This window comes from Sturnira hondurensis, unplaced genomic scaffold (genome assembly GCF_014824575.4).
Source record: "Sturnira hondurensis isolate 20B ecotype Veracruz unplaced genomic scaffold, ASM1482457v3 Scaffold0001221, whole genome shotgun sequence".
NCBI lineage: Eukaryota > Metazoa > Chordata > Mammalia > Chiroptera > Phyllostomidae > Sturnira > Sturnira hondurensis.
The window spans coordinates 2,877,693-2,900,316 of NW_028073852.1; the positions used below are offsets into that span (position 1 = coordinate 2,877,693).

At 58.8% G+C, this 22,624-nt stretch overlaps 1 long non-coding RNA gene across 1 annotated transcript; it reads left to right on the forward strand.

Annotated features, from left to right (window-relative positions):
- The first annotated feature begins 9,544 nt into the window (after positions 1–9,544).
- LOC119003260 (uncharacterized) lies at positions 9,545–18,827 on the forward strand. Its single transcript, XR_005069917.1, has 3 exons — positions 9,545–9,555; positions 13,755–13,760; positions 18,671–18,827. It is a non-coding gene; the product is annotated as an uncharacterized LOC119003260 (long non-coding RNA).
- Positions 18,828–22,624: the final 3,797 nt, after the last annotated feature.

Below are 22,624 nucleotides of genomic sequence, written 5' to 3' on the forward strand. Positions count from 1 at the left end.
TGCCTCCCAGAACTGGGGGCCACGAGCAGCGGGGTTATGGGGCAGAAACCTGGCACGGGGCCTTGAGTGGCGCCCACTGAGCTGCATGGAGACTGGGGAGGAGGAGGTGAGGTGGCCGTTGGAGGCTGAGCCAGAATGAAGAGTCTGGAGGGGGACACAAGCGAGGACAGGCCCCTGCCCAGAAGGAGGTGCTGGGAGGTCGAAGTCTGAGCACCCAAGCCTCTGGGCAGGGTCAGGGGTCCGCCTCCTGATGTCACCCACTGTCCTGTGCCTGGCCGCTGTCTGTGGCTCCTTTGAGTCCAAGGTTAAGTGCCCAGAGGGCAGGGCCTGATGGCATCCTCTGTTTTTTGTGCCATGTGTGGTACAAGCTTCTAAAAAGCGGAGTTTGGAGGACAGGAACCCAGGCGGTGCTCCCCCTGTGGCACAGAGAGGACGCCCCCATCACCTTGGTGGAGGTGCTGAGAACAGGAGCCAGCCAGCAGGTGGGGGGCTCATGGCCAGACCTGGCTGAGGACATCGGCGCCACAAGCAGGCTTGGCAGTAAGCAGGAAACTGAGGCACAGAGCGGCCTGCGCCCAAGGTCACTCCCCTGCTCAACGGCAGAGAATCGGAATGAAAATTCAAGCTCCTGGCTCCCAGGACACAGTGCCGTCCATCTGGGCTGGGCCAATGCACAAACTAAGACCAGCTGCTGCCGCTGGGCGGGGGCGGCCCCCAGGACGCAAGGTTCCCAGGGAGCTGGGGGCTGACCCAGGAGGGGGCGGCGCTGCCATTCTGGCAGCCTCACAAGGAGCCGACCCTCCCACAGACATTGCTCTTTGTTTTCATTAGGGAAGATCTCAATTAAAATAATTACAGTTACCACAAAAAAATCACAGAGGAGAGGGAAAAAAGGAGTTCAGTGAAATGCAAATACATTCAGAGGGGTGTCGGGCACTCCCCCCTCTGAGATCATCCTTAGTGGCTACAAGCTAATTACCCACCTTTTCGGAGACACTCACTCCCCCAACCGAGTCAGGCTTCGCAGAGGAGAAACAGCCCACCTTTCTCATAAGTTACAAGGAAGCTGGGAGGCCTCACCTAAAAACAAACAAACATAAACCATGGTTTTCCGTTATAAAGCCTGCTCCCCCCCTTTTAAGAATGGCATAATTTGTGCCCTGGCTGGTGTAGCTCAGGGGACTGGGCACCGGCCTGTAAACCAAAGGGTCACTGGTTCAGTTCCCAGTCAGGGCACACACCTGGGTTTCGGGCCAGTTCTCGATTGGGGGTGCGCGAGAGGCAACCACACATTGATGTTTCCTCCCTCTCTTTCTCCTTCTCTTCCCCTCTCTCTAAAAATAAGTAAATAAAATCTTTTAAAAAAGAGAATGGTGTAATTTGTGACCGAGCCCCAGTAGCTGTTTGCCTGAACCCTCTGCCGGTTGCACCCCTGGGTCCACCCCTCAGGGCTGTGCCATTTTGCTTCTGGGCGGGGGGAGCGGCTTAGCGTTCTCCAGGCAGCTGTTGGTCCTGGCTGTTCACCGAGCCCCCAACCTTCAGAGGGGTGCCCCTGTCCAGGCTGGGGTAGGGTGATGGCTCAGGTGACTGGAGAGGCAGGAGGGCGGGCCAGGGGGGTCAGGGCGACGCTGACCCAGGCGTCTGTGCGGGGTAGGGTGGGGGGTGCTGGGTCTGACTCCCCGAAAGGTCCTGCTCTAACTCCGGCGTTGCCAGTGGCATTCGCACCCCCCTCCACCTGGATGTGCAAACCCCACCCTTCAGACCAGCCCACAGGTCTAGGCCAGAGCACAGGAGCCCTTCGCTGAAGAACGGGTTCTGAGTTTGGGGTCGGAAGGTGTGCTCAGGAGACCCACAGAGCAGGCGGGTGGGGGACAGGTGTCGTCCCCTCCACTGAGTGGATGAGGCCACTCCTTAACCGAATTTCCTCTGCCCGGGGCGCCCACGTCTCCCCTTGTCTGTTCTGCAAGCTCCTGTACATACATCAAAACCCAGCCTCCAAGTTGTTCTCCCCTGTTCCCTCTCCTCCCTGGAGCTACTTCTTGGTACTCTGAACCTAACCTATCACTGTCCCTACCACTTATCATCATTGACTGGGTTACTGGGCTCCACTCCGTGCACCCCGAGGGCCCCATCAAGGGCGTAGCTGGTGTGTGGGAAGCATCTCTGTCTGGTGAGTGCCTCGCAGGGCCGGGCACAGAGGGGGTGCTCCACCGTGCGAGCTGAGGGCCCCGTCCTTTCCCACCCTGCCACCCCAGGCCCCTCCGAGAGGCTTCGGCTTGGCCATCGCGTGGAGGACCCCGCCGGCAGCTTGTGAAAGGGCTCTCTGGCCGGAGGGCCCCTCTCTCGTGTCCTGTGTGTGAGGCCTGCGTCTCCACCTCTTCGCTCATCGAGGCGAAAACCGAAGAGGCCGTTTCTGCTCTGTAGAAGGGACGTGTTCCAGCCAAGTTGGCTGATCAGTGGTTGTCTGCAAGTGGAATAATTGGACGCGCGTTCCCATGGCAACGCCGCCTTTCCTGGAAATGGCTGGTTCCACGCTTTGGAGGGAAGGCAGGAGGAGAGGGACCAACCTGGCTCGTGGGGCCCCGGCGGAGATTGCTGGGCGGCCCGGCCACCCACTCTTCTCCCTCCGCAGCCCCGACTCTGGCGGCTCCCTGCTCCCGGGCCGCAGAAATCACTCGCATGCATCTGAGCGCCCGCTCACAGTCCCTGCCCCGTCACTCTCCCTCCCCACGCACAGAAAGCCCTGTTTTTAACAATACAGTATTTTACAACGCGGACATTAACGATTTACAAAATGCGTCGGTGAGTGCTGCCACAGGCCTCTCTGAAAATAACCGTTGACGGTTCTGACATTAAGATTCCCGCTGTGCCGACGGAGGAACCGAGGCCTGCCCAAGTGACCAGCAGTCCAGAGACCGCAGGGCGGCGAGGAGCCAGGCAGGTGTGACCTCAGCTCCGCCACAGGGTGCTCTCCTCGCCCTGGTGGGAGCGGGGAAGGAGAGGCGACCTCCCCGGACCCCTCTCCCTGGGGGGGACCCCAGGAACACCCCTCCTGTCCCAGAGCGGGGAGTGTGGTCCCTGTGAGATTCCCTCTGCCTGCCTCCTGCCTCCCCTCTGGAGCCCGGGGGATCCTGGGAAGAGGGTGGAGGACGAGCCCTCACTTCTCCTCTCAAGTCCATTGAGCAAGAGCTACCGGCATGTCTGTTTGGAAGGGCGTGGGAGTGTGTGCACCTGTGAGCGTGAGTGTGCAGGTGAGGGCTGAGTGAGGCAAGGGGTGGGGTCTCTCCAGAAGGCCGTGGGCCAGAGCCGAGGGGGTCCCTGAGGACTCCCGGGGGGGGGGCTCTCCCTCCGGGTGGGGGAGGGTCAGCAGTGGAGCTCGAGCCCCCTTCCTTCTGGTGGCTCCGTGGGGCCACGGTCCTGGTGTCAGGGCTGCACCTGGGAGCCCACCTGCCGGCTCTCAGTCCGGAGTTCCCCGCACTTTAGGGAACACCTCAGACCCCTACCCCACCTCCAGAGAGCAGTAAAAGAGGCCAACGCCTTAACCTTCCAGGACGCCTTTCTCTCTCCCTTCCCAGGCCGGTAGGGAGAGCCCACCCGCCCACCCGCTCCCAGGGCCAGCAGGTGAGCTGAGGATTCAGCAGCCGACAAGGTCTTGGGACGCCGTGCATGCTGGCCCTGCCGTCGCTGACACGCTTTGTCTCCATGGGGGTCTCCTTCCCTCCACCCTGCAGACCACCCTCGTCATCCTACAAGGCAGTGCCATGGTTCCCAAATACCACCACCAGCTGATGACACACGGGCCCACGACGGCCACAGCGATGGCTCCCGGGCCCCTCTTCCAGGAGACCCCGCCCCTCCCCACCTCAAGAGCTGGGTCCGGGCGCCCTCCGGGGTGTGGGGCTGGCCTCAGTGACCCCTGTCAACGGTGCAGCCTATGGAAGAGATAGCACACGACCTGGGGTGAGTCAGCAAAGGCCAGGAAGCTAGAGACACCTGTTTGTGACACTCCCTCTGGGAACTCAGTCACCGCCTGCGAGAGCCCCGAGGGTTAGGGCACAGAGGAGCTGACGAAGGCCTCGGGAGAGAACACCCTGCATGACATCACAGCTGCCCTTCTCCCCGGGGCTGTGGCCTGTCCATGCGAGTCCCGCCTCAGCCTCCCCGGTTCTCTGATGTCTGAGCCCCGAGAAAAAAGCTGACCAGCCATTCTAGGTATTCTCAGCGGGGGGCACTGGTCACCCTCAAACTGGTCTGTCCCCTGAACCTTGGGGTCATTACTGCCTCCGCACACCCTCACGTGTCCTGACTCATGTAGCAGGGGTCCCTGGTGGGCGGGGGGGCTCCTTAGAAGGCAGTGTCGGGGTGGATCCAGGTGACGGCCCCAGGAGCACCCAGACCCCAGGGGAGAACTCCTCACCGGGTGGTCCAGGGGCCTGTGCCGGAAACATCCATCTTCCGAGAGAGATGCCAAGGCCTTCGGTGTTTCCTGAGGGTCACACTTCCTGAAAGGTCTGCCCTGGGTTTCCGGCGGGCTTGTGAGGGGGCAGCTGAAACGCTTACTTAGCCCAAAATATCAAGCATGACGGAGCCCAGCACAGAGACCCGACGGACGGCTTACGCGTGGGGACTCGGGGCTGGCGCGAAGCCTGCCTTCCCCCTTGTCCGCATCTTCCCTGGATGATCAAAGGGGCACACGCTCGGCCATTGGAAAATTTCAGGACAACAGGAAGGCATAAAGCAAGGGGGAACCTTTTGCAGCTCCGCTCGCCGTAAGAGCAGCTGTTAATAGCAGGACCGACTTTCATTCACAGCACTTTATGCAATTACTAAGGTATACAAATTCTTTTTTAAAAGTATTTTATTCATTTATTTCCAGAGAGAGGGGAAGGGAAGGAGAAAGGGAGAGAAACATCAATGTGTGGTTGCCTCTCATGCCCCCTACTGGGGACCTGGCCTGCAACCCAGGCATGTGCCCTGACTGGGAATCGAACCGAGATCCTTTGCTTCACGGGCCCAAGCTCAATCCACTGAGCTATGCCAGCCAGGGCGGTAAGCAAATTCTTAAAATAGGGCCGCACTGTACACCTTGTTTTGCTCTTTTTGCTCAGTAAGTAACACACAGCAAATGTCACTCTGTGGCCAAAACCCATCTCAGTTTTTAAAGGTTCTCCTTACATTAGTCTCTCATTGATAGACATTTATTGTGTATGTTTAATAGGAGACGTGAGTTTTTAAAAATTCCCTCAGAAAACAGGAATTTATATCTGACCTGTCGGGCCTCAATCAGCGCCGTTGCGAAGCAGACTTTACACGTCCCGTGAAAACGCGAGACATCGGGTGGTGCCTTATGGAAGCAGTGGACGGCCTCTGCCAGGTGAGGGACAGACAGCCGACAAGATGAAACACTGTCCTCGTCTTCCGTGGGGCCCCTGTGGCCTGGGAAGACAGGTTCCAGTGAAACGACAGCCCGTGCAGACAGGGGCGGAGGTGTGACGGGGGCCCCTGGGTGCCGAGGAACGGCAAAGAGACTGTTCCACAAAATATATGGGCGGGGAGAAAACATCACTATCTCCAAATTACCACTTCATGGAATGTGTTTTAAAATAGCTACCTAAATCAGTAACATAAATATGACAGGTAACAGCTGAGAATTTAATTCCGACCCTGAAAATCATGTGCCCCAAATGGAAATGCTGTGACTTCTCCCTCCGTTCACCCGACATCAGGCTCACCTTGTACTTGGGTACATGGTCTGCTGGTCCCAGTGTCTCTTGCTATTACCAACGATGCTAAAATAAACATTGTAAAACTTTGTATACTTGGAGAAGTTCTCTGCTGAGTGGTACGGCCTCCTAAAAATTTTATACTTTGCTGCCAAATTGCCCTAATAAAGCTTGTAGCTATTTGTACTCCGCAAATGGCCCACAAATACCCTCTGACAACACTTTATGAAGCTCACGGGTTTCTGAGCATTTGGGTTGGGCTTTCGGGCTGAGAGGGACTTGAGTGGCCCCGGACCCCTGGGGCTCTGAGGTCAGAGGTGGGCTGCCATGTGACGGGACACCAGGCCTGGAGACAGGGGTGGCAGGTAAGGGACAAAACCTGGGTGAGCCCTGATCCCGCACCGGCTCTGTCAGCCAGCCGGCCTGTGCCCAGCAGGGGTTGGGGGCTGCTAGTTCGCAGGGTCCAACCAGAACACGGCTTATGAAGAAAGTTGCGCGTGAGGAACTGCGGTCATACCCGAGTCCATTCCGTGCACCCCGTCATCCCGAGTGCCTCTCCCTGGGACAGACATACACCCTTCCATGAAACAGCCTTGGCCTCGGCCAGCTTCTGTGGGGCAGGGACTGGAGGGTGCGTCTGTGTTAAATTGCTCCCCACGCCAGTGCCTCAAACCACATGTATCCTTTCCCGGTTTCCCAGGGGTCAGCAGGGCAGTTCTCTTCTGGCCGGGTTGGCTGACCCGCACCTTCCGCCGGCGGCTGGGTGGGGGCCGGGGGCTCACTCACACTCTGGCAGGTGGCATGCCTGTCCAGGGGGCTCCCAGCTGAGAAGACCTATCTCCACTCCCCATAGCCTCTCACCCTCCAGGAGGGGAGCCCTGCTTCCTCATGTGGCGGTCTGGCGGGGAGGCACAAAGCACACCATACTTCCCAAACCTCCGCTATGTTACATTGGCTATTCCATCAATGCCAGCCTCACAGCCAGCCCTGGAAGGGGCTGCTGCAGGCAGGCACCAGCTGGGGCCCTTGTAACAACCTGCCCTGCAGGGGCAAGACGATGTAACCTATTTTGGCAATATAATAACAAAAAAATCTATCAGTGCACGGTGTTGATGGTAAAAAGCCCCACTCCGTGCTTGAGGCAGACGGGGCTGGCCAGTTTGGGAACCAGCCATCCAGTAGTGCCACCTTTGTTGGTTTCCGACGGGGAGAGAACTTTCTGCTCACAGAGGTTTAAATACAGGTTTTCCGCCCTGGCTGGTGTAGCTCAGTGAATTGAGTGCGGGCCTGTGAAGCAAAGGGTCACCGGTTCAATTCCCAGTCAGGGCACATGCCTGGGTTGCAGGCCAGGTCCCCAGTGGGGGACACATGAGAGGCAACCACACATTGATGTTTCTCTCCCACTCTTTCTCCTTCCCATCCCCTCTCTCTAAAAATAAAAATAAATTTAAATACAGGCTTTCCTCTGCCCCCTCCCTCCCAGGGCTTAGCCGAAGGAATCCCTGCTACAGGGACAGTGTGGCTATGACCGGGGCTCATAAAGGGGGTGCAGGTGGCTGGGTTCGGGGCACAGAGCAAACTCCGCCGGGTCTCCCACCACATCCTTCTGCTGTTTAATACAGTTTGCTGCTGACAGCGCCGTTAGGCCTCCCAGCGCATCCGGAGGCATCCGGAAGTGGCTGGCCCTTAAATCTAGGCCGTGACTGAGCCCCAGCAACCAGGCCCCCCTGCGGTGTGAAGGGGACCCCTTCCCAGCTGTCCTGTCTCTGCAGACACTGAACACAGAGAGGGAGGAGGGGCAGGTGTGGGCACCGCCCTGGTGGCCAGCTCTGGCCTGAGGCCGGGCCCTCCTGTGTCTGCCCATCAGGGGCTGGAGGGTCCCTGGGCGCTGGGCAGAGGTGGTTGGCCCTCACAGTGTCCCTGTCTCCAGCAGAGAAGAGTCACCAATAATCCGTCCCAGACCTCAAGTCGTCTTCTCATTTTAAAGTTGCCCCGCCTCACTCCACTCCACTCCGCGTCCCTTTCTGAATCCCGCGCTCCACCCTGACCAGAGACGGATACAGGAGTGTCGGTGGGGGCTGAGTGTTTGGGAAGGGAGCCCTCAGGGACAAGGAAGGCTTTGTGCCCTGGGCTCCAGCTGCAGCTGCGCGGATTTCCCTCGGGTCCTGGGCCGGGATCCACCTCCCCTCCTCTCCCACCCAGTCTACACCCTGAGGGGGAGTCGGGGTGACTGGACAGGTCTCCTGGAGTAAAGTAAGTAATTGGAGAAGAGCCCTGATTAGTCGAAGGGGCTTGGCTGCCAAGAGAATTCTCTGGAAGGCTTCCCTTTCTCCAGACTGCTTCCCAGGGGCTGGGACACACAGTGCTTGCTTTTCGGCCAACTGTCTCCGACTCGGGCTGAGGCGCCCAGGACCGGGAGGGGCCGACGATCCAGCCTCGGGGCTGGGTGGGGTCGGCGTGGGTCCCGGGTCTGGGGGAGCAGAGCACACTGACAATTCATGCTCATCCTGAGGATGGGCACTGATCCTCCTCTGGGCCTGGCATCGGGTCAGGGCTTCGAACACTGCCGTGTGGCCCTCGGAGGGGCATCTGCAAATGCCTCGGGGGAAGCAGAGGTGGTCTGAGCCAGAGTCTCCAACCCCAGAGCCCCATGTCATCTCTCTTGTCCCCAGGGTCTGTCCCTGAAGCCAAAGGAGGCTGGCCTCACAGAGCGTGGGGAGACCACAAGAGGTGTTCCCAGGGCAGGGGGGCGGGGCGTCGGAGGCAAGGAGCAGGAGGGGTTTGTCTTGCTCACTTTGGTGAGACTGGCCCCCTTCGGTGCTGCGTGGCAGCTCGCCCTCTGTGGGCGTGAGCTTGTGGAGGACCCGGGGGCGGCAGGGCCTCTGGGCAGGTGGGGGAAGATGCTTCCCGGGGCTGGCATGAGCAGGAGGCGGATGGGCTACAGAAGACCATAAGCAGGACCCCAAATCTCTGCCTTTCACAGGAAACACCCCTAACGGCAGAACAGAGGAACAGCTCAGAGACAGGGTGCAAAAGGGTTCTTGACAACTGTAGCGCTGTGCTGTGAAGATGTGGCCAGCAGCTGGGAGCCCCTGGCCCAGGCTGTGCCCTCTCTCTTCCCTTGGCTGCTGGGCACAAGCTGGGTGCCCATTCCCAGCCCCTCAGTGTCCTGTGTGTGTATTTTTAGCAACACACACAGGAGTCTGCAGCACGGAAGGGAATTGAGGAATCGAGGGGACATGGGAGCAGCTCACATAGCAAAGGCAATTTGCAACCACACGGGGCTGGAGCCAGCCAGGCAGCGCTCTGATCCGGGAGGGAAGGAAAGAGGGGCAGCTGGGCGGGGCGGTGGCGCCCAGGGTTTTCTCTCGGCAGCACTGTGGGACTGCCCTGCAGGTGGGCAGCTGGCTGGGCGCTGGAGCCCTGGGCATGGGGGCCGCTGGGCAGGCTCAGGGCAGACTCGCCCCTCCTGCAAAGGTCAGAGTGTGGGCTGTGTCCTGTGACACTGGCCTCACGACCTCCTGGCGTCCAGCCCCCTTCAAACTCATCACCTCCACCACCACCACCACCGTCCGTGGAGAGCATGGCGTGTCCAGGGCACCCTGTTGAACATACTACGTCACTGAATGTATCCCTCGTGACGGTCCTGGGAAGCAGCTTCTAAAACAGTCTCATCTTACACAAGAGGGAACTGAAGACCCAAGAGGTTTGGGTCTGACCCCAAAGAGGATCATCCTGAAAACGGGAGGCGATGCAGAGGTGGCAGAGGGGACGAGAGGAAATGAAAGTGGGAAAGCACTTGGGAAATGAACAAGCACGATGCCAGGGAGGTGTGTGATGACTCCCGTCCCCCGGATTTGGTGACCTGGGCGCCGGGCAGGCTTGAAGCCCTGTCCTTCAGGACAGACCAGCTCCCTTTGCTCCTGGGCAGAAAAGCAGGTTTCTCGCCCAGAGACATAGGAAAGGATGCTCAGCATCACTAGTCATCAGAGAGATGCGAATTAAAACCACAGTGAGATACCACTTCACACCAGTGAGCATGGCCAATGTAAACAAATCAACAACAAACAAGTGTTGGAGAGGATGTGGAGAAAAGGGGGCCCTAGTGCTCGGTTGGTGGGCGTGCAGACTGGTGCAGCCACTGTGCCAAACGGGATGGAATTTCCTCAGAAAACCCAAAATGGAACTGCCTTTTGACTCAGCAATTCCATGGCTAGGATTATACCCTAAGAATCCTGAAACACCCATCCAAAAGAACCTGTGCACCCCAATGTTCATAGCAGCACAATTTACAATAGGCAAGTGCTGGACGCCACCTTAGTGCCCATCGGTAAATGAGTGGACCCCAAAACTATGGTACATCTACATAATGGAATTCTATGCAGCAGAAAGAAAGAAGGAGCTCCTACCCTTTGCACCAGCATGGAGGGGACTGGAGAGCATAGAAATAAGCCAGGCAGCGAGGGACAAATATCATACGATCTCACCTTTAAGTGGAACCTAATCAACAAAACAAACAAGTAAGAAAATACAACCAGAGACATTGAAATGAAGAACAAATGGACAGTAACCAGGGGGGAGGCGGGAGGGGAAATGGGAGGGGAAGAGGGGAAGGGTTTTCGGGAACAACTAACTGTACAGGACACAGGGACAAAGCCACAGGAGGAGGAGGCAGGGGAGGTAGGTGAGGATGCCTCGGGGGAGGGGGGTAAATGCAGACTGCTGTACCCGAACAACAGCAAAACCATTTTTTTAAAAAAGCAGGTTTCTGAAAGTCGGAGCACTACAGACAGGCCGCTCCTGACTTTTGGCAGCTTGGAGCCGCCTCATACTCTCTCTGCCCACCTGGTACTCTGGGGGCGGGGCTGGCACCCTAGAACCCTGGTGCTGAGGGGCCTCCACACAGACAGCAATGGCGCCCGCGTGGTCCACGTGCAAGCCGGACGCCAGCAGCCAGCCTCCGCTCAAGGAGCAGGCCACCTGGACAGGGTGGCTGTGGCCCCAGACACCCACGGGTTGCCCCAAGCCACCGACCCAAAGTCCATTCACTCTCTTATTCAGTTGTATTGGGCATCACAGGGGCAGCTGTCCATCACCCACCACGTGGCCAGGCGTGGCCTGGATCCCAGAGGGGACCGTGAGGTGGGGGCTATGTGAAACCCAGTCCCCACCGTGGTCAAGTGGGTGGGCGGCTCCTGCCTGGAGGTGGTGTTTCAAGCGGGTCCCGGGTGGGTCAACCTGAGCAGGGGTAAGGACGAAGAGCCCTCTAGGCTGAGGAAATGAAGGTCTGAACACTCAAGTGCAGGACCTGTGGCAGTCTCTTGGGTCAGAGGTCAGGGGGCAGGGGACAGGTAGGAGAAAGAGCTGGAAAGCTAAGTCAAGGTCAGAGGGGGCCAGGTGTCGGGCTCCAGGCTATGCACCTGGCATCAGGTGCTCCCAGCTGGAATCACCGGGGGTCCGCAGCGGACAGCTTTGTACAAGGAGAGGGCCCCGCTGGGGCAGCCTGGTGACGGGTGAGCATGTGGGGTGGGCTGGGGGCAACTGATCGGGGGCCATCCCTCAGCTCAGGGGAAATGGCGGAGTCGCCTGGCGGGAGGTGGAGGTGGGGGAGAGGTGGGAACTCTCTCGGGAGGCAGAGTCCAGAGTTGCGCTGGGGGTGCAGGGGCGGGAGCGGATAGGCCAGCCCGGTCCCTGTCACCAGGAAGAGCATCCTTTCACCTCCAGGTGGCTTCAGTCCCGACAGCCCTCTGCAGCTCGGAGGGCCAAGTCCCAAGTTGGGGGTGGGGCCGGGGCTTGCTATGGGGGGCGACTGGCCCCTGAGGGCTGCAGGCGGTGTCTGCCTTCTGTGTCGAGGAGTCCGTCTTTGCAGGGAGGTGCTGGTTTTGACCAGAGTGTGCGAGTCTCCTCAGCTCGGCCTTCCTTCCTCATCGCCCACAAACCCAGTGGGGGGCCCTTCTGTGACTTCTCTCCACTTTGGCCCCCTCTTCTGCACTGGTTTGTTTTTTTAACCCTCTGTGCCAGGCTCCCGTTATGGAAAGTGCTGTTTACGTCCAGGGCACCTTAAAAAGGCAGCTGACGGCTCCCTGGCTGCCGGTCCTCTCCGCGTGTTTCCCTGGCAACCGGAGGCAGGGGAAACAGAACCTGTCAGATGGAAAATGCCAGTTACAGCAGATCTGGGGGGAGAGAAAAGAGGGCTGGGAGGAGAGAGGGGGAGGGGGAGCTGGGGGACCGCGGGGCTCACCCCACGCCCAGCTCAGGCTAGTGCCCTGGTCCAGGCGAGTGAGCGGGCAGGGAGGCCGCCTCCTTGAATGAGGGGCTGCCACCCGGAGGGAGCAGGGGGCTGGAGCAGTGGGGAGGAGAGGGGAGCAGGCGGCCACACTGGATTAGCAGGATGGTGCCGGAGGCGGCCGTACCCTGCCCAGCTAATTATCACATTGTTTCAGAGGTAATTTGGTGGCTCTGGACACAGTAATGAGTCCAAGAAGCCCCTCCAGCCGCGTTGGAAGCTCATTCTGGGCAGCGGGAGGAGGGCACAGGGACCCAACCCTGCCCATCGGAGCGTGGGGGCCTGTCCCCGCCGCCCTCCACATGGATCCCGGTTCTGTGCTGTGTCTGCTGATCAATGCCTCTGCTGAAAGGAGGAACTGCCCTTTAAAATGGCTGGGAGAGAGGTTCAGACAGAGCATTAATATTAATCAAAATAGGCCCCTCTCAAGAGGGCGGCGGGGGAGCAGAAACAAAAGGTTTGCTGAGCAGCAGAGAATATTATGAGGGTGGGGGAAGCAGTCAGTTAATGGGACTCAGTGCCAGTGAGCTGTGAGGGGCTCCGGAGAGTAGGGAGAGTCCGTGAGTGTGTGTGAGTGTGTGTGTGAGCGTGTGTGTGTGTTTGAGACTGGGGGGTGTGTGAATGCGTGTGTGAATGCATGTGCATGTGAGCATGTGTATGTTTGAGAGCAGGGGTGTGTGGACATGTGTGTGAGCTTGTGCGTGAGAGTGCTGTGCATGGGTGTGTCAGTGTGCGTGTGTGCGTGCATGTGAGTGTGAGCCTGCGTGTGTGTGTGAGTGAGCATGTGTGTGAGTGTGGGTGTTGGGCACGCACTCTCAGCTGTCCTCAGAAATCCCTGGAGCTCTCCAACCTTCTGACCTCTCGGGAGAAACTCCGCCCCCTGCTCCCGGGGGGCCCCCAGAAACAGTGTGGGGAGACAGGCGGCTGCGCCCACTGGGTGTCTGCGTCATGGTTCAGTTGGTGTTGATTTAAAACAAAAACACAGCAGCGCCCTGACTGGTGCAGCTCCGTGGGCTGGGCATCCCCCCGCAGTCTCCAGTTTGATTCCTGACCAGGGTACAGGCCTGGGTTGCCGGCCAGGTCGCCCGCTGGGGGCGCACAAGAGGGAATCAGTCGATGTTTCTCTCCCTCTCTTCGTCCCTTCCCCTCTCTCTAAAAATATATACATAAGAAACCTTTAAACAACAGCAGTCTGGGAGGGGGGAGGTGGCAGGCTCAAAAGGAGGAGGAGCCGGGACTGGTTCAGGACCCCCCAGGGGGTTTAAGCTCCAGCCCCGGGGATCCAGGAAAGGGGCAGAGGAGAGTCAAATTTTGCACCATCCAGGATCAGCCTGCACGGCAGAGGTTCCCGGCTGATCCTGCTGCAAGGCTCCCTCCAGGCCCAGGCGCCCGATGGAACCAACACCCCCCTCGGGCACCAGGCAGTGCAGGCGCCAGGGCAACCTTAACAACACACGGCCCCTTTAAGTGCCGCCCCCCCCCGCCCCCACAGTCCCACGGAAGCATCTCGCAAAGGAAACAAAACCTCCAAATACACCACGATCAAATGTAGCAACGTAGCAACCACCAAATCAGATACCACTGAGCCCAGACTGCAGTCTGTGTTCTCTGCTCTGAGGAGTCAAGTGTCAGGCAGCAGCCGGGGTGGGAACACGTCTGCAGCCGAGAGTGGAGTGTGGCCTGGTGCCCTCAGCTGTCGCAAGTGGTCATCCAGGCCTCTTGGTCCCTGAATGTCACAGAGAAAGCCGCTGGTGAGCGTGTAAATCACTCCACATGCCTCACTTGAAGACCGTATGGACCTTGCAGCCGGGCTGGGCCAGGCTGAAATTATGACATTTTTCATCTTGATTGACAATCACCTTCCCCTGGAAGTTGGGGAGCAGCCGGGTTACAATTACATCTTGTACAATAAAACGAGGGAAATAAAAAAAGGGAGTCATTATTTTATGAATATGGTCTCCGGCAGTTGGCTAAGGAGGTAATCTTTATTCTCACTGCTCCTGCATTATATCATCTTATTAGGAGTTAACTCTTGGCTGTCCACGTGGGAGCCGAGGAGGTGACTGGTTCCATCCTCACAGCTCCCCGGGCTCGCCGCTCATTGTTCTCCGTTAGGGTTTGCGCCCAGCCTCCACCCTGGGCCTGAACGAGAGTCCTGGTTTCGACGACTCCTGTTCCGCAAGGGCCCCTTCTGAATTGTGTGTGGTAGCCGTTTACAATCACAGCGTCCGTCCCCCTTCCTCCAGGGCCCCCTTTTCACAGCGGCGAACTACACGCTCCACCAAGCGCCCCCTCGAACTATTAGAGAGGCAGGTCGGTGGCACGCAGTATACCCACAGTGGCGTCGGCCCTCACCACTACCGAGTCCCACAACCTGCCACCACCCCAGAAGGAGCCCCCAGGCCGTAACACCCCATCCCTCCCTCCCTCCCTGCCCCTCACAGCCACCAGTCTGCTTTCCGTCCTATGGATTTGCCTGTTCGAGCTGCCCCAGATAAACAGAGCCACGCCGCAATACGCGGCCTTTGGTGCCTGGCTTCTTACCGTCAGGTTTTCGGGGTGCAGCCACGTGGGGGCACGGGCCAGGGCTCCACTCCTTTTTGTGGCCGAATGACCCCCCGTGGCGTGGGCAGGCCACACTCCGCGCATGCGCCCGTCAGCCTAGGGACCTTCGGGTGTTCCCGCCTTCCCGCCGCCGTCTGCCGAGGTGCTATGCGCGTCTGCGCGCACGCTCCTTTTTGGTCACCTGTTTTCATTCTCTGGGTGTATTTCTAGGAGAGGAACTGCTGAGTCTTAGGGCAGCTCTGTGTTTAACTGAGTGAGGAACCGCCCCTTGCCCGTTCCCACCCTCACTGGGTGCGGACTCTGGCTCTCCCACAGGAACCCCAGCACTCAGCGGTGGGGTTAGGGCAGTCGCCCCTGGGGGCACCCCACCCGTAGCTGTGACAAGCACCTGTCCTCTCTCCCACCTGGACTCGCCGCCCCTGCAGGTCCCCCCAAGGGAAGAGGAGAAGGGCAGAGTGCCCTGTTGATGCCCCTGGAGGCAGACCTCGATGGAGGGCACTCAGTTCAGGCAGGTGGACAGACCTGCCAGACTCTGGGGTGGGATTCTGTCTCCCAGAGTCCCTTGTGGGACGGAGTGACATTTTTGCCTCGAAAATGACGCGAATGAGGCATTTCATTGGCTGCCTCCCAGATTCTGTCCTTTATGACAGCGGTCCCCAACCTTTTTGGCACCACCTCCCCTGGACCGGTTTGGTGGAAGACAATTTTTCCACGGGGGTCTGGGGAAGGGGTGGCTCAGAGAGGGAGGTGCAGCTGGGGTGGTAGCACCAGCAAAGCCCGGCTTGCTTCCCCACCCTGACACAGGGCGGAGCTCAGGGCGGCTTACCTCCTGCTGCGCAGCTGGTCCCCAACAGGAACCGGTGCCGGGCCCGGGGTTTGGGGACCCCTGCTTTACAACAGCCGAGGCATCAGCTCCTCCATCTCCCTGCGCATTCCCAAGTCCACAGGAATCCCGTGGCCCTGACCCACAGACGGGTTAGAAGTGACCCATTTAAGTGCCTGTTGAGGGGTGACTCAGGCCCGCCTCTGAGCCCCCCAGCCCCAGCACACACTTCAGCACCCGGGGGTGTTCCACACGTCTGGGCAGATTCCCTGATCTGGGAGGGCGCAGCGGACACTGGGCTCTGTGGCCCTCGGGGGAGGGCGCTTGCCTTGCTGCTCTCCACCCCAGAATGCTCTTGGCTTTTCATTTGTTCAGGGTGGCCCTGACGGAGAAACGCTCCCCAGTGACAGGTGGGCCCCGGGCTTTTCAGGTGCTCTGGGGACAGTGGTGGAAATGGGGGCAGAGCTGCACGTGGCCTGGACACTACCCAGAGCCCTTCCGGAAAGCCCGCCTCACAGTGGTGCACGTCTCCTGGTCTTCTTCAAAGCTGCCCAGGAGAGACCCAGGCGTGTCAGACCGCAGCGGAGGGGAGAGCTGAGCATCTCCAGGGGATGTGGGAGGTTCAGGCGGACACCCACTCTCTGCTCCCTCTGAAGTCACCCCAATGCTTTCCAAAGGGAAAAAGCCCCGGTGGCCTCTGCCCGTCCATCCCCAGGTGGGTCTCTAAGTGCCTGTTCACAAGGTGGCATGTGTGACAACCCGTCCTTTCCCAGGCATCACAAAATAATCCCCGAAACGCGCTGGTTTGCACAGATGCTTGTGTGAGCACTGCCCCCCATCTGAACTGTCCTCCTGTCTGTCCGCCCCACACCCGGGCCGGGCATGGGCCAGGGTCTGCCTTGTGCTGAGATGTACACCGCAAGCCACACCTGTAACGTTTTATTTCCTAGCAGCCACGCTAAATTAGTGAAAGAAAAACAGGTACAATCAAATTTAGCAATACAATTTATTTAACCGAGGCATCATTTCAACATCTGATCAGCGCAAGAATTGTGAATACGTTATTTTGCATCTATTTTTGTCCCACACTTGACACCCACGGCTCCTCTCAGTTCGGACCAGCCTTGTGTCGAGTGCTAATGAGCCACGTGGGCCGGCGGCCGCCGAATCGGTTGGTGCAGGGGTTTATCCACTGGCTGACCTTCGAATACGCCCCTGTGGGGGCAAATATCCTGAACTGTATTGCTCCCCCTTCCTCCAATTAGGCGTGGAGGGGAGGGTTTGGGGGAGCAGGTCGGCCTCAGCCATTCTCCACCAAACCACAGGAGGCCACATGCAGCAAGGGAGAAGGGAGAGAGTTGTGGACAGCAGTGTCTGAATACGTGCGCTCAACAGGCAGCCTCAGCAGATGCATGGAGAATGCGTTATTTATTGGGTGTCGAGTGCAAAGACACCTCCAAATTAGGACCCCCTGGATTTTGCTGCCAAGGAGGCTGAGAGGGCACACTTGCCCGGGACCCTCCGGGAGAGCCCAGCCCTGGGGGCCGCCAGGCCGTGCCCACTCGGACCCTTCGAGGGCCCGCCCACGGCCAGCAGCCAGCCCAGAACCCCACAGGGGACTCCGGGACCTCCTAGGCAGCGCAGGCAGTCACCCACAGGCATCGTGATGAACGGCTGGATACCCAGGCGTGAGAACCACTTAAAAAACGGCATATTTGTCGTGGACACTGTCCCACATATACAAAAGGTCACGTGCAGTAAGGGTGTTATCGTATTTCTTGGGCAAACGTACTTAACCTTCCTTGTAGAGCGCGACTCCTCGGCAGGTCAGTGGTCCTTCTCCCGCACTTCAGAGGACCCAGATGCTGTGCCGAAAAGGATGAAAGGACCGGCAATGGCCCCACGCAGGGGCTCCAGACAATGCAGTGAGTGGGCTGCCGGCCTTGCGCTGCGGCTCGGGGCACAGGGCACGGGGCCCCTCAGCCTCTGGAAAGCTGTCGGGAGAAGAAAGTCCTTCTGAACAGGAGCAGCTGCCCCTGCCTGCTTTGATTTCCTCTGACGGCTTTGTGGAAGGTAGGGGGGGTCTCCTCCGTCGGGCTGGGGTCAGGAGGAAGGAGAGCTCACCAGAGGCCTGTGCCGCCCAGCCTGGAGCTGGGCCTCTGACCGTGTGGCCTCTGCAGGGATTCAGAAGTGGCTGTGTCTCCTCGATAAGCAGAGTTAAATGGAAATGACTCCAAGAACACAGAAGGCAGATGAGGAGACAACTGGTTGACCTGAGCAGAGCCGAGGCCCACGCCGTGGAATGCCCTGATCGGGGAGCTCTGGGGGCGCTGTCCAGGTAAGTTCCACCCTGGGTCTCGGCCACGCAGGGCAGGAGTCTGGTCAGCTGTGGTCCCTGGAGACTGGCTCACACTCCCGGAGACCCGTGTGAAGGGGTGCAGGGAGGTGGGCCGCAGGCCAGGCCCCTCGAGGAGGGCTTTGCTCCTGACTGCCCAGCTGCTTGTGCCCTACATCCTCACCCACTCACCCCATCCCCGTTGCACACGCGTGGGCACCTTCACAGTCTCCTCACTGGTGTCCCTGCCTGCCCGTGGATGGCCTTTTGTCTATTGTCCACCTTGAACCGTTGTCCAAAAACCAAAGCCAATCATAGATCTCCCTGCGCCGCAGCCATTGTTCTGGTTCATTACCAGAAGGCACCAAATGAGGGACTGTTTTTCCTCCTCTTTCACTGGGTTTTGTTGTGCTAAGTAGAATTCTGTGAGTGGTTGATCTGGAACCTGGAGAGTCAGAGAAACATTCGCATTTGTGCCTGGGCAGCTGCCGCAGGAGTTAGTTATCACATTCATGAGGTTCTGGTCATCAAAGAGAGGTGTGTGTGTGCACGTGCTCGTAAGCCTGACTGTGTGCACAGACATGTGTGTTCACGCATGTCTGCACATGCATCCACATGCTGTTTGAAGTGTTTGACCCTTGCTTGCCAGCTTGGTGGAATGGTAGGTTTTGAAACCAGAAAAGACGCCGGCGTCCGGGCTGCCTGTCCCTCCCAAACCCAATGAGCAGAGACAGGGATTGAATCTCTATGGGTGCTTTACTCAGACGGCCGGCGATCTGAGAAGATGGCGGGTTTGCACCCTGACAGACCATCTTCCCTTCTCTTTCCAGGCCAGGGTTTCTATGGCCGGGAATAAACCAGGTGCGGTGAGGGGTTTTGAAATTCAGGGAGGGTCAGGTGGAAGGAACTGCAACATTCCTGTCCTGAGTGGTCAGTAGTTCCCAGGGGCAGGTGGTGTCTGCCCCTCCCTGCAACACAAAGGCCAGGATGCCTCCACTTGCCCCCAGGCGGTGGTCTTTAGCGGTGCCCCAGGAGGTGGGCTGTTTTCCCGGGAGTCAGGATGGGCCTTATCTATCTGTAGTTTTCGAAACAAAAGCTTTAACGAGTACATCACTTGCTAGGCTTCTATTTACCCTAAACTAAACCTTTCCAACTCTTCAGTTCCCTATCAGTTTCAGGCCTCCGGCACCAACCGTCATCCCTCCCCCGGGCCTAGGAAGCCCCAGCCTAGGTAGCCCCGGCCAAGACCTGAGGCAGGAGGAGTAGTGAGCCCTCGGTTCCCGGCTCCGCCTTGTGGAGTGTATACGCACATGAATCAAACACCAGCCTCTCCACTATAGGCTGGAGAGCGAACAGGGCGCCCGTCTCTCTAAGGTTCCCAGGACGAAGGCACAGGACCTTTATCTCGGCCACCTGGCTCAGCCCTTGCCTGTGGGGGGCCCCCTTCCTCCACCACGGATGAGAATAAGCCCACTAAGACCTGATCTGCTTGGGGAGGAAAGGTGGCCGAGCTCTCAAAGGAGAAGGGCCAAGAGCCTGTTCCTCAGTGGGTCCTTATTGGGTTCATTGGCTCAGGAACACGGGTAAAGCTCATCAATCACTGTCCGGCAGTGAGGATCAAACAATAGACAACATTCCGAGAACTCCAAGGGCTTATTCGGAGTCTGGGTCAGAGAGCTAAAGGGCCAGGAAACTTTGGGAAACAAACTCATTACCTGCCTGGACCCTTATCATTTAAATCGAGGACATTCTTAGCAAAGGAGATTTCACAGATTTTACGCATTCTTTCTTAGGCCTGATGCCCCGGGGAACCGCCCGTTCCTGCCCAGGGCTACACCGCCCTCTGTCATTGTTTCAGGCTTAAGTCAGGTAGGGGCAGCAAGGCAGCCAAGAGATTAGGAGATTTCTGGAAGACAGAATGAGGATTCAGGCTATGTCAAAGCCGAGGGGATGAGGGTCCATCACCCCCTTTATCTATAGCCCCCCCCCCGCCCCATTTCTTCCCTGAGCTTGCCTGTCTTAGGTCATCCCTCCCTGGAGAAATCTTACTGGCCACTGGCTAACCAGTCATTCTCCCAGGGCCAGGCAGGGTGAAGTACAGGGGGCAGAGGTGGTGCCTCTGCCAGGGAGATAAGCTTTGTGTCCTTAGTGGCTTGTGGTCCCAAGGTCTCCTGCTCAGCCTCAGCCATGGGGGTTTCAGCTCCTGAAATCAGGCAGGGCGGTTCCCAACACTTGTTGTCCTCCCCTGAACACCTCACCCTCCTCCCACAGCCACTTGCCGGGCTGCTGCAGGCCTGGGTCTCACTGTGTAAAGGAAAGGTGTGTGGGGCCCAGGTGTCCTCTGCGTGGGCCCCTCTGCCCTCACCCGGGGGCTGTGGCTGGAGAAGGATGGAGCGTGAGGGCTGAAGCGAGGCTTGGTCCAGGGGCCTCCCCACACCCAACCCACGGCCTCAGCTCCAGTTTCGGAGACGGGGTGCAGCCTTGCTCAGGGCGGCTGCCCAGTCTGCAATGCTCGTGAAAGCTGGACGTCAGCTTCGCCCGGCTTTCTAATTTCATCTCTTACCAGCTTTTGGGATGCTAACATGATTAAGTTCTTCGCACAATTTATTAGCATCATGTTGGAATTCCAGTAGTATATTATACTGTCTGAGTAATCCAATTAGCAATATGTATTTATTTAGTGGAACTATTAGCCACACGCCAACCCATACCGAGTCCCTTCTGCCTTCTCTGCTTCTGAGGTGTTTGCTGGTGGGAAGGCATGGGCGACGGCCTGGTCGGGCAGGACAGGGGACTCATGCAGAGTGATGGCTGTGGTTCTGGGATGGGATGGTCGCTGGCATGACAGTGACATCAGGTGGCATTGGTTTCTCTCCCTGTTTTGCCACTGACTCCAAAGTCTGAATTTGGGACAGGTTCCTGACCTGGTCTGCACCCTGGTGTCTTTATTATCTGTGAAGTGGAGACCAGAAACCCCTCCCCACAGATTTTCTTCTCTCCTCGGTGAAAATTCAGCAGGACGGGAAGGGACCCCCGGCCAGGGCTGGGCACACAGTGGGCGCGTGGCCAACTCTCTGCCCTCCCGATGCTGTTGGCTTCCAGGACCAGGGCCCACTCCCTGCTACCTGGATGAGAGATGCTACGCCATAGTCACCATGGACTCATTCATTGTCATGGTTACCAGCATCCTGCTGGGGCTTCCACTAGGTATCTGATGAAGGGGGCTGTGGCAGGCTCTGAGGACGATGGACCGGCCTGGGAGTGTCTGTACCAATGCTCACCGCCTCACCCCCAGCTCCCCCCACGGTGGTGCTGGCAGCTTCCATCCCTAAGTTCACTCACTGCGCCAGCCAGCCCTGCTGGGTGGGCAAACTGGGCCACTTCCCTGGACCACCACGGTCAAGGCTGCAGGCACCTGGGCTGGCCTCAGCTCCTGGGGTCCCCTCCCCAGTTCCCAGCCACTCCCAGCTACCATCCGCAGAAAGCGTTCGGCTCCCTTCCCGAGTTGTGAAGCTTCGTCCCTTCCCTTGTTCTTTTCCTGCACGGGTGTGGGGGCAGAGGTGCTCAATGGCCAGGTGAGACCTTCCCCTCCCACCCCCACCCCACACAGGGCCTGTGTCGGGGGACTCCCCTTCCGGTCCCCACCACGCTTAGCAGGGCTCTGCTCTCGGCTTCTCGCTCTTGAAATACTAATTAGGACTGCCTCCCTGAAGTCCCTGCTGCCTGGTGAACCACGAGTCTCCATTGCCATCTGCCCCAGCCAGCCCTGCATTCAGCCGGGGGACAACCCACATCAAGATATGAGCCCCTATTTCAGAAACTGCCCCAGGGGGTGGGGTAAGGGGGATCCACACCTCTGAGTTTCACCACCTCCGCTGCCTTGCCTTCGGGGAGACCTTCCCACCAATTCCTTTCACTCTCAGGGAAGGGACAGGTGTCATCCCAGTCCTGCTTCCAGGTGAAAGTTGAAAAGAGACTCTAGCAAAGTGACAGGGACGCGTGCTACTCTGCTCCCTTCTAGACCCTCGGTGGGTGATCAGCAACCCCCGCCCCCATTTGCCTTCCTCTCTTTAGGGAAACGTGGGAGCCAGAGCAGCTGCGAGGGAGGGGCAGCATGGGCCCTGGGGGAGGCAGTCCTGCTGGGCCCAGGTGCTGGCCTCCTGCCAGTGAGAAAACAGGAGAAAAACAAAGGGAGCCCATCCCCCCGCCCACTGGGCCTCCTCTCTCCAACCTGTGTCCTTCCAGGTTCCCCTTGACCCAGAAGGATCAGCCCTGCTGCCCCTCAGAGGCCCCAGGACACCCAGCGACACCTCCAGCCCCCACCTCGGAGCTCCTGAGTGCCCCCGCTCCCCCTTGGCAGTGCCTTCTCCGGAGGGACCTGTCTGGCCCCTCCTGTGACTGAGACAGGCTCTGTGTGTGCCCCCCCCCCCCCCCCGGGGNGTGTGCCCCCCCCCCCCCCCAGGGATGGCTGCCTGTCCCGCCTCCCGCTTCTGCCTTAGTGACAGGTGTGGGGAGAAGGCTGCCTGCTGCCCGTGGCGTTTGCTGACGTCACACGGCTCTGTGCCGAGCTGCATGCCCGGGGCGACTGAAACCCTAATAGGTTCCTCTAACTGTCTCCGCATCAATTTTGACACGCGGAGCTTTCTTCCTCCCCACTCAGCTCACCTTATAACTCTGCCATTGTCATTGATTTTGACTAAAAGAGAGAGGGAAAAAAAACCCTGCTCTGTGCTATTACTGCTGTAAGTCGGGGAGACAGAGAGTTCCGGGGAGAGCAGGTGGGGGGCGAGGCCAGGAGCCAGGGGTGGGCCAGGGGTCCACGCAGGGTGTGCCCCACGGATCCTCTGCAGGGAAGGGGGTCAGTGAGAATGCCTTGAGGAGGCCGAGGGCTG